This window comes from Eschrichtius robustus, chromosome 13 (genome assembly GCF_028021215.1).
Source record: "Eschrichtius robustus isolate mEscRob2 chromosome 13, mEscRob2.pri, whole genome shotgun sequence".
In the NCBI taxonomy this organism is placed as follows: domain Eukaryota; kingdom Metazoa; phylum Chordata; class Mammalia; order Artiodactyla; family Eschrichtiidae; genus Eschrichtius; species Eschrichtius robustus.
Window position 1 is genome coordinate 19,831,968 of NC_090836.1, and position 12,497 is coordinate 19,844,464.

General features: G+C 35.3%; 1 protein-coding gene across 4 annotated transcripts in view; it reads right to left on the minus strand.

Moving 5' to 3' along the window:
- SOX5 (SRY-box transcription factor 5) overlaps positions 1–12,497 on the minus strand; it is a 997,819-nt gene that overhangs the window by 39,456 nt on the left and 945,866 nt on the right. The gene's annotated exons all lie outside the window — the stretch shown is intronic.

Genomic DNA, 12,497 nt, shown 5'->3' on the forward strand with positions numbered 1-12,497 from the left:
TAGGTTTCACAGAAACACTTTAGGGTTTGATCTAAAAATGAACATAAACATAATTAGCATTATATTAATATATACTATTTATTTATATGCAACACTGTTCTTAACACTTAATATTACATTTTTAAAAATCCAGATTTGTTTTCCAGATTTTCCTTACAGTGTACTACATGGTAGTATGAAGAGCTGCATGTGGTCAGCTCAGCATGTATGGCAATTTCCAATTGTTCTAGGCTTGAATAGGTCAAGTTTACATAGTTTACATTCTATTTTATACCTTTCTACATTAGCTCTTATGTAAGTTCATATGTAAAATTTATGGATACAATTATCACTAAAATGTCTATCACAATATATAAGATCAGATAATCTTAACATTATATTACTTTTCTTTCACTGCAAAGAGAGTTATTCTTTTTTTGTGCTCTAAAATTGGAATATTGTGTCATTTGTACTTTAGTGTTTACCTTATATCCAATTTTTACATAGGTATTATTGGAGAACAAAAATTTAGTATCCACTTAGGTTCATCTTCATGAGTTAAGAACACAAAATACCTATCAGTAATAGCAGGATAACTTGTTGAAAGTGGATCAATTCAGAATCAAATGGTGTGATGTGGTGACATGGAAACACATTAATCAATGTGTATAAAATTTGATGTATATATTTACCCCAAAGCACTGAAATAAATCACTTTACAAAAGTGGTAAAAAATGGTATATCATATGATATTTCAAATTTATATTTTTAAAAGTGATTTATTGTTATTTGATTCCATGGTTAGCTTCACTTAGGAAGCCTATGAACAGGCTAGGGAAAATTACACTTGAACATTTTTTTTTCAATTCTATTTTCTGTCTCAGAGAAAATAACAATTATTTGAAAATCCATGAGATAATTCAAATGGCAATCCGGGATCATGTTAGATGCATAATAAATTATTGACCATGATATCAAATTTATATGAATTCACAGAATCTTGGAAGGAAGTAAAATAATTCCATGACTGGCTCAATATACAATTTTGAACTAAGCATTTTAAAAACTACAGGGCAAAAATCCCTTCCAGATCTTTCAACATTTAGTTGAGCTAGTCAGCCATAATCCTTATACATGATGGCAGAGCCCCAGGAATATTGTCTTTTTTTCCCTATACTCCAGTATGGATGAGAACTTCTCAAAATGCGATCCTTGAACTGGTACCATCAGCACCACCTGGGAACTTGTTAGAAAAGCAAATTCTCAATCTTAGAAACTTTGGAGGTAGGTTCCAGCAACCTGTGTTTTAACAAGCATACCCAGGTGATTCTGATGCATACTAACATTTCAGAGACACTGCCTTATATAGTATAAAGGGAGATTATTAAAAATTTTTATTTACTAGGCTTCAAAACCCTTTAAAAATCTTCCTTAATATAAGGAGGTAACATTGAAAATATGTAATGTTATCTCAATCTTTAAAATTTTATCAGAACATATCATATGCTAATAATAATAAATGAAAAGGTATATGCATAATAAACAAAATGCTACTGAGATTCAGTGGGCCAATAAGGATTAGAATTCAGATTTTCTCCCCCTTATTCAGCCTAAATATCCTGTCATATCGGAGCTTTATCAACTATTTACTATGCAACTGCAAATATTCTAGGCACTTTTTCCCTTATGAAAGTTGTACCTGCTTAGTACTTTCTATATGAAACTACAGGCTTTTGTCACGATAGTCTGAAAACTTCTTTTGACAGCATCACAACTCTTGGAAAAGTTTTGAGGGGATACCTGGAGAAATTACAGGTCGCTGTTTCACTTGACTGTGCAGAAAGAAAGGAACATATTCCCAGAGTTGCAACAGAGATTTATGAGTACAGAGGAAATCAAGTGTGGGTGTGTGTACTGGGGGAGAGGTGGTGTCCATGAAGATGATGCAGACGTGGGTGCTGATGGGGTGAAATGTCATACGCTTAGCTTCAAGCATTAAGAACTATTACATGCGCATACTAAAAAATGACTACCAAAAGCACTGATTAGAGCAACAGACCCACTGGAAATCTTAATATTCTCCTGTATTCGAGGCAGCACAGAAGTCTGAAAGCCAAAAAGTGCAAAGCCCCAAGGACATAATAGAGGCTGACAGTTCCAAAGTTGATAGAAATGTCATTCAAAATTGCCCTCTCATTCTCTTTCATTGTGTGACCAGGCTAATAGTATATTAATAAGAACCCACATGCTTGATCCTTACACTGGTAACTATATAAATAATTTTGACCCATTATATGATATTATTTCACAATTTGCTTCTTTTCATAATTTACTACTGAGCTACTATACCAAATGCCCATTATTCATGAAGAATACAAAAATTACAGTAGTTTCCCATTTTCTATTAATTATTTTTCATTTGACTAGATGAAAATTTAAAAACCCTTACTATAAAATGGAACTGGACTATTTATTTATGACATGCATTCTCATAATTACGAATATGCACAATAAACGCAAAAGGTAAGGTTTTTTCTACGTTGTTTTTTCATTTGCGATATCTTATTATTTAGGAGAAATGTGAGAGTTTAGCATGATTAACCAGTATTCTTAACAAATAAAACATACATTTAAAAATTATAAATAAATACTTTACATATAAAAGAATGTAAGCAATTTTCAAGGTCAGGAAAGCAGTGGAAAAGATAGCATTTCTATCAAGTACACTGTCAGGCAGTGAGGAAAGCGATCTCCTTTTAATTACTTGTCCACTTGTTGAATGATGTTACCAGTTGAAACTTCTGGAAATAGTATATTTCATACTTATTTCATTTATACAGAAAGTAATAGTTAAGAAGAATCCTACGTAGCTGTTGAGTAGCTCTAAACTTGTATATGATAATTATAGGGCAAGCATTTAAGCTTAAGTACATGCGTAAGCTAGGGTAAGCAAGTTTTAACTAGCTGAAGGCTATATTCTACATAGTTATGGAATCACTATAAATATTTCAAATCATTTATTTAATCTTTAATACTGTGAAGTAATGAATAACCTCAGAAAGGAAACTAATGCTCAGAAAGGTCTAATGAAACCCAGTTTTTGGACTCAACATACAATACTCTTTTCATTTACATGACGAATTTAAACTTAAGGAGATGTTGATGAAATATAATTTCCGGAATTCAGCCCTAACCATATAATTCTGTCACATAATAAACCACATAAAGCTCAGTACACATGCAATAAAATGAACTAATACACACATTTGGTACTGTATACATTAGTTTAAAAGTTAAAGCACAAATTGTTAACTTGTTTTGGTGATTTTTTAAATGCTCCTCTGTTCTCTACACCATATAGCATCAAAAATTTCCTTCACTAATGCTAAAGACTTATTAGACTATTCTTTGAGAAAAATACCAAAGTTTCATGTACAATATGGCAGAAAATATAACAATTCACACAATAATGTGCGAGAATACTATTTTGTACGTCCAAATACAAGTTTTAGGAACCAATTCATGATTATACATTCCCCTAATAAGGAATTATCTAATCTTAGTTAGATAAATCTAAAATCGTTAACAAGAATGCAAAACGAGGACAATCCAAAAATCATATAGTTTAGGCATGTTCCACTTATTTAGCTACTATGACTTGTCTCAAAGCAAACATTTCACTTAACATCAGCTTGTGGTCACAGTACTAGAAATATTGTGGCGGTTCTAATGAATTTGTATCCTGATCCCACACACATATAAATTATAAATGAGATAAAGAAAAGAATTTGACACAAATATATTGCCTTAGATGCACTGAAGAAATACCAGTTGTGATCATGAACGCAGGGATGATTCCACAAAAACTTAACACTGTAAAATAACTATATAAAGTTAAAATATATTTCATTCACATGGTTTTCAAATCATAAGTTTATGCTAGGAAAAACATGTTATTCTATTATAACTGTATCATATCCATAATTTTACAATGTGCAGAGACCAAATTAGTTAGGAAATCAAACATAATTTAGCAAAGAAAAATCATTCTCCAGAATCCTGGAGGGTTATTTCTCTCTCCCCACTCCTTAGCCTTCATTCAGTTTTTTGCTAAGGAATTTTAATAGAGAACTAGAGAACAGGGATACCAGTAAAGAAGTCTATTTCTTTCTTCCTATTTGCACTCTTGTCCTTCACAACATAGAGCTATACCCACATACAGGATTCTGGACCACAAGATGTACCATTAAGGATGTGCAAATGATTGTATCTTTCAGAATAAAACTTTCATCTTTATTTACTTCTTTATTCATTCTCATTATCTAATTGATGATCCAGTTCATGCCATATCACACTTGTCCCCAAATTCCACTTCCTTAAATATTTACCTAAAGTAGTTATTGAAAATCAAACATTTATTTGGCAGTTAACAAATTTATAGCACTCTGATGACAAAGAACAAGAACATATACATTTATTCAATCATCCATCCATTCATTATTTGTTGAATGGATTTCAACCATTTAATAATGGCTATTATATGTTGGGCATTAGAAAAATGGAAATCACTTGACATCTAGGCATGTGGCTTTGAGACTTTAGTTTTGTGCGGCCAGTAATAAAGGAACAAAGAGGCGCATTTACTTTTTATTCAAGCCCTAGGTATAGAGGTATGTGGAACTGTGTCTTATTTTAGCTGAATTCTTGAAGGACAGTTTGTCTACGCATTTAATACGTTGTTTCATTTATAAATACGCTTTGATTCTTTAATAGCCATGCAATGACTTAATACAATATATATATATAATTTCAGGCTACTTCCCGTGCCCAATTTGAAAACTGTCCCCATACCTATCTATCATAAATACTCATGTGTAGTAAGTAGCAATACAATACTAACATATGGGAGGAGTAAAAGCATTCATGAAACATGCTGCAAAATTAATCACGATACTGTTATTATCCTCTCTGATGAAATAATCGTGTTAAATTAAGTAGGGAAGCTACATGACAGGCGGAATTGCACAATGTGCACTGAGGCCGCACCTCTCTTCCCTAGCTTGTGTTCACATTCATCTTCTTCTTCTTCTGTCCCTACTGTTCACTGTAAGAGCCCTCTTTCACCTTTCCCACCCAAATAAGGCTTTTTTTTCCCTACGGTTTAGTAGAAAAAACAGTAAACAGTAGGGAGAAAAACAAAACAAATATCATGAGATCTACAAAAAGACTGGTGTGTCCTTGATTTTTCCTTCATGAAGAATTTAGATGAGAAAAGGTTTACGTTTATGTGCAAGAGTCAATTAAAGTAATATAATATAAAACAAAGTGTAACAATCTTAAAATTATTTTCTTAGCTCCTGAAGAATTAGGAATCCTACTCAGGTGGCCACCCCAACTCTATACTTAGTAGCTTCCTGTCACCGGAAAATCAAGTTTATCATCTTCGAGAGCATGTAGTCCTGAAGTCCTTTTCATGAACACACCCTTACTTTTGGACTTCCAGATTGCAAGATGCCTTGTTAACCAGGTAGAGAGAACTCCAGGAATTCTCTGATGGGTATGCTTTTGCTGTGTTAATGTTACCATTAGACTTGATTGCCATTTAAATTCAAGTCTTAAGTTACTTAGCTGACGGTAATATGGTCTAGCTTCTCATTTGCCTTCCTCATTTTGCCATTTTACACTTTTGCTTAATGTACACCTGCTTCTTTTAAAAGTGGATGTTAGCAGTGTAGTTGGGGAACATTTGCTTCAATGTGGTAATTACACATCGCTTTTACATTTATACTGTTGGCCCTTAATTAATTTAAATGTGTTCAAATCGTACTCATCATTTAATTTGTTGTTTAAAATGCCCCCTGTTCTTTCCCTGTTAATACCTAGATAGTTTATTTTCCTTGTTTTCTGACTTCATTGTTTTAAAGCCTCAAAACTGTAAATTATACCCACAAACACACCTATACACATATTTGAAAACAAGGAGAGGAAAGATTGTGGCTTCTGGAATATCAGTAATATTTCACATTCATTTTTTAATGAAATAATTTCTTTGAAATTTCTAAACCAAATAATGTCATTCTTTCTACACACAAAGTTCTTCTGTGATAGCCGGCTTCCACGATGGCCCCCAATAATTCTTGCCTCCTGGTATTCCCCTCCCACAGTGAATAGGACTGATCTACATAACCAACAGGATACTGCAGAAATGACAGTTTGACTCCTGATGCTAGGTCATAAAAGACATTGCAGCTTACACTTTCCTCTTTCTTGAATAACTTGCTCTGAGGTGGCAGGGTTTCTCAACTTCGGCACTACTGATTTTTGGCTGAATAACTCTTTGTTGTGAGTGACTGTCCTGTGCATTGCAGAATGTTTAGCAGTATCCCTGGCCTCTACCAGCAGATGCTTGTAGCACTCCTGCCCAAGTCGCAGCAACCAAAATTATAGCCACACACTGCCAAATGTTTCTTGAGGGACAAAATCACCCTCAGGGGTAAGTCAGTTGCCATGTTGTGAGGACACTCAAACAACCAATGGAGAGATCCACCTGGCAAGGAACTGAGGCCTCCTGCCAATAACCAGTACTTCTATGTTAGGCATGTGAGTAAGCCACTTTGCAAGTGGATATACTAGCACCAGTCAAGTGTTCAAATGACTGCAACCCCAGTGAATATACCAGTACCAGACAAGCTTTCAAATGACTAACCTCAGTTGACAACTTGATTGCAACCACATGAGACTCTTGGCCAGATCCACCCAAGTAATCTACTCTCAAATTCATGACCCACAGAAACTGTGTGAGATAAGTGTTTGTTGTCTAAAGTCACTAAATTTGGGGATATTTTGTGAGGCAGCAATACTGAATCCATCCTCTAAAAGAGAAGACTGTAGCCAATATATGTTACGTTCTTATATGATTCCAAAGCATTTTTTACCAAGACCTCATTTTGACTCCTGGAAAAATACTTGTTTCTCATTCTTCAACCATAATATGTGAATACATTTCATGAATCTTCCTCAGTTTTATTTACTTTGAGAGCTAGTTGTCATTCTTTTCTCCTTTTTCTTTCCTTCTCTGTCTTCTAATATTTCCTCTCCCTTCTCTTGAACATTTCTAACTTAGCTTTTGAGACTTTAATTTTAGATAAACTCTCTATCTAACTGCTACTTTTTATTTTCAAAACGTTCTAAAAATAAACTGTAGAAATATAGTTTCTGTACATTTACTTAGAAGAGTGTCATATGGGAAGATCTTCGGCTCACAATACCAAATGAAAACCCACTCACAGAAGTTCTGCAGAGTAAATTTTCTGAACTATTTGAAAAGGAGAAGAACAGGAGGAATACAAGTGTCAACAATAATATTTGATGAGAACAGTGATAACACGAAACAGTATAAAATGTATGGTGCTTCAGATTCACCTTTGTTTAACCTCTGGTCCCTGGACAGCTTCAAATTCCTAATAATAATCATTATTTTGTCCTATGGTATTCATTACATCTGGATGATTGCTATTATCTTTTAAAATGATCTACAGTTCTTCGACCAAGAGGCTAAAAGAAAGCACACAGCAGTAAGAGTTGATGTTAATAATCATACCAGTTCCTTTTATTAAACTCTAAATGTAAATCTCCAAAAGCTTTTAAAAAATGCTTTTAGAGAAATTAGAGTTGGTCATTCCGTGTACAAGAAGAATTAAATGTTTTCTTGGCACCACCTGATCAGCCCTTAAACTAATAATTAGAAAGCATTTGTCACTGTTACTTTTCTGTTAGCTCCACTTGAATGTATGTGAAAAAAACCCCAAGAACTCCAAATTTATCAGATGTTGGAATGGATTCACATGCAAAAAAGCAGGAGTCCTCAGAGCAATACAGATTCACAACATGAAATTTAAGGAAGTAGAAGCCACACTGATCAAATTCTACTACCACCTCTATGGTGGGGATGGTACTTCTACCTGTACCTGAATGTACAGAACCAACCTCTCTACCTCAATCTACAAAAGGAATTAATATCAAAAGAACAGCAGAACAATATAAAAAACACCAATACAAATGAGTGTAGACTCTTTGTCCCATTGGGGTCACATAAAGCAGAGGTAGATATATCACATGGAGGCCTATTATTCAGGGGGAGGAAACACTCATAAAACTGTGAAAAGAATGAGTTGATCTTGCAACAAAACAAAATAAAATACTTGGAATACTCAGAGGGCTAAAAAAAAATTCCTTAAAAAATATCTGGGGATTCAATCTTTTAGGGACTGAAATTTTTCGAGATCCTGGGAAAAGTTTGGTCTGGTTATAAGCAGATAGATCATCTTTATTTACTTATTTAAAAAAAATTTTTTTCAACATCTTTATTGGAGTACAATTGCTCTGCAGTGGTGCATTAGCTTCTGCTGCATAACAAAGTGAATCAGCCATATGTATACACATATCCCCATATCCCCTCCCTCTTGCGTCTCCCTCCCACCCTCCCTATCCCACCCCTCTAGGTGGTCACAAAGCACCGAGCTGATCTCCCTGTACTGTGCAGCTGCTTCCCACCATTCATTCTACATTTGGTAGTGTATATATGTCCATGCCACTCTCTCACCTCGTCCCACCCCACCCTTTCCCCTCCCCGTAGATCATCTTTAAATAGCCAATCCAGGAGAAAAAAGGAGAAGAAATAGAAGGCACGGTCATACATAAGTCATTTAATACTAACTCTAACTAATTAAATCCAAGTCCTCATTTCCAATTCCCCCACATGCACATATAGGCACAAATCCCCAACAGTCTGGTGACTCCACTCTGACTGTTTCATGTTTAATACAGTTATGACAGTTAACCACTGTATTGGTGTATTTTTGGGAGACTTGAGAAAGGGCCAAATCGTCTAAGGTACAGAACTCTGGGGAAGGATGGACGTACACACGTGTGTCTGTGCGTATGAGTATGTGTGTGTGTGCCATGGATTTGACAGTGAATGAAACATAAAGCAAGAAGGTTAGGGAAGACTAAGGCAGCACCCTATTATTAGTGACTGTAACAATCATCCCACTATATTTCATTTTATTGCATTAGTTGTTTTCCTGAATTGTTGATGGCAAAATAATCAGATTTTAAATAGTTTAAGAAGACTTTACTCTTTAAAGGGATCTTTACGGATTGGCTGAGTACTCCCGCTCTTTACAGTACAACTTTCTTGAGGGTAGGCATTAGTATATTAATTGTCTTTTATTACCCACATATACTTTGAATAGAAAAAATACTAAATATTAACTAATATATAATTACATGGACAGTTAAGTTTAATCACTGACTAACTCTTGATAAACTCTGTTTCTTTCTATTTTTTTTTCATAAAGTATTTAAAAAATTCTTACATCTACATACAATGCAAATGTCATATTTGACTAGTGAATAACAAAATAGGAGCATACGCACCACCATAATGTATCCCTCCATATTTGAATCTCTTCAAATGAATTCCCACCACTTGAGTTTCAGGGTTCTTCCCAGTCTTCAGAACTTTGCTCCCTTTTCTTTTTGCCCTTAGGGTTGAAGACTTGACATCTCTGGGGCTCACTGGTTTTTACTTAGAGATGTCACCTAACAGAGCCATTGTTAGGAACTTCTTAGTGACAGGCTTCCTATTAATTTTTTAAAAATTTTATGTATGTATGTATGTCTATGTTGGGTCTTCGTTGCTGCGCGCGGGCACAACTCTTTGTTGCAGTGTGCGGGCTCCTCATTGCGGTGGCTTCTCTTGTGGCGGAGCACGGGCTCTAGGCACGCGGGCTTCAGTAGTTGCAGTGCGCAGGCTCAGTAGTTCTGGCTCGCGGGCTGTGGAGCACAGGCTCAGTAGTTCTGGCTCGCGGGCTGTGGAGCACAGGCTCAGTAGTTGTGGCGAACGGGCTTAGTTGCGCCGCGGCATGTGGTATCTTCCCGGACCAAGGCTTGAACCCGTGTCCCCTGCATTGGCAGGCGGATTCTTAACCACTGCGCCACCAGGGAAGCCTCTTCCTATTAATTTGACCTGAAACTTTACTAGGTCAGTACATCCAAACTACAACTCTTTTTCACTCCATTCATTGCAGAGAACAAGGGGCAGTCATTGAAAACAAAGGATTAAAAGTCCAAAGGTAAGTAAAAATAAAACGTAAATGCAAAACTCATTTCTCTCACTCCCACTTATCTTAACCCAGAGCAATTCTCACCCATCAGATTAAGAGTAGTACTAGTGATCTTCCTTTCTGAATATAGATTGAGAAGAGTTGTCCTATTTGCCCTGGTTTTATTTTATTTTTTTTCTCATGTGATAGGTTTATTCTTTAATTTGTTCCATAAGCATCTTTTTAGAAATTATTCCCAACTGTGCTAGTCATGGGGGAGAAGGAATTTATATTCCAGTTGGTGAAGCAATATATAGACACTAAACGACACCACAGTTTAAGGCTATGGAAGCTGCTAGAAATTTGTAATACAGTTAGTTAGCTCTTGAACAACTTGGGGGTTTGAGGCAGTGACCCCCTGGCACAGTCGAAAATCTGAGTATAACTTTTGACTCCCCCCAAACTTAACTACTAACAGCCTACTGTTGACTGGAAGCCTTACAGATAACATAAACAGTTGATTAACACATATTTTGTATGTGATATGTGTATCTACATATATTTGTATGCATTCATGACATACCTAACTTTTTCTTAATTTCTTCAGTATTTCTAGGCTATGCAGTTTGTCTGCAAGTTTTTTCAAATTGTCACAAATCTCCAAAAAACTTTCCAATATACTTGTTGAAAAAAACCTTTGCGTAAGTGGACCCATGCAGTTCAAACCCACGTTGTTTAAAGGCCAACTACATTTAAAGAAGTATGATTGTGATCAATCTAAAAGAGTGTCATGAAAGAAATTCTACTGAAAAGAAACTGTATTTTATTTAGTCTAGATTATTTAGACCAAACTTTGTCACAAATGTGGTTGATTCACTAGTCTAGGACTGGGATTTGGATTTTGGATCTTAGATATTTAATTTAAAGGCAATTTTCAGAACTTTTTCAAAAGGTTATAATTTCCTTATTCTGTTGATCCTGACACCTCTTTTTCTGAAGAGTTTGAACACACAGAAAGGTGTCAAGGGCAGGAGCTCTTAGAACATTTAGTCCTATAAAATTTGCTATTTGGGATTAGATGATTATTACCAGAAATAAAGATTATTTTCCCTTCCCTGAGATATTCATCAAAAGCAATTGCTTTCTAATTGTGACTGACAAAGTATTTTTTTCCTTTTGCCTTTTCTCCTAATTAACCTATTAGAGAGCGAATAAAACAAAAGGCATAGTATATGCCTAATTGAATACAAAAAGTATGCAATTTTTACCTGGGAACTTCTCCCCACTCCAAAAGAAATGCTGATTTTATAAAGCAATTTTGTCATCAAGAGAGCTAGTTTTGGGACTTCCCTGGTGGCTCAGTGGCTAAGAATCCACTTGCCAATGCAGGGGACACGGGTTCGAGCCTTGGTCCGGGAAGATCCCACATGCCGTGGAGCAACTAAGCCTGTGCACCACAACTACTGAGCCTGCGCTCTAGAGCCCACAAGCCACAACTACTGAGCCTGTGAGCCACAACTACTGAAGTCTGTGCACCTAGAGCCTGTGCTCCACAACAAGAGAAGCCACCGCAATGAGAAGCCCGTGCACCGCAACGAGGAGTAGTCCCAGCTCGCCGCAACTAGAGAAAGCCCTCGCGCAGCAATGAAGACCCAATGCAGCCAAAAATAAATATATACATAAATAAATTTATATAAAAAAAAGAGAGCTAGTTTCCAAAGAAGAAATAAATGCTAATAATTCTGTACACTATTGTTACACAAATATTTGGGGAGAGTCAATTAAATATCATAAAATATATAAAAGTACATTTAGTAAGCTTAGTAATCCACACACTATTCAAAATAATTTGAATACTTTTATATCTGTTCATTTTTAATGCTGATTTTCTAATACTATTCAATTTACTCCCTGACATATAAACTTTACAAGTTACAAAAGCATCCTCATATATTTTGTCTTACTTTAAGTCTCACAGCAAGAGTGTGAGATATTATCAATCTCACCTCACAGATAAAGAAACTGAAGTTAGAGATATTCAAAGATTTGCCAATAGTCATAACTTTATTAAGCTTCGGACTCAAACCCAAGTCACTGGGCCATAAGTCTAGGCAACTTTTCAGAGCTGCCTCTTTCTCATCTAAATGCCAACAGGGAAAAAATTGTTAAGCAATAATTTCTTTGAAAAATCAGACTAATAACTGAAATCTTGCAGTTTCTTCTTAATTCTGAAGAGATTTTTATACCTCATTATGATAGGGACCATTAAGAGCCCAATTTGGGTAATATTAATCTGGGCCCTTGCAAAAGATTTATAATATCAAATCATGAAATATTTTAACAAAATAGCTACAAGTAAATTCCAAATGTATTCATGTATCTAAATTATACATCAAAAGAGTACATATTTCA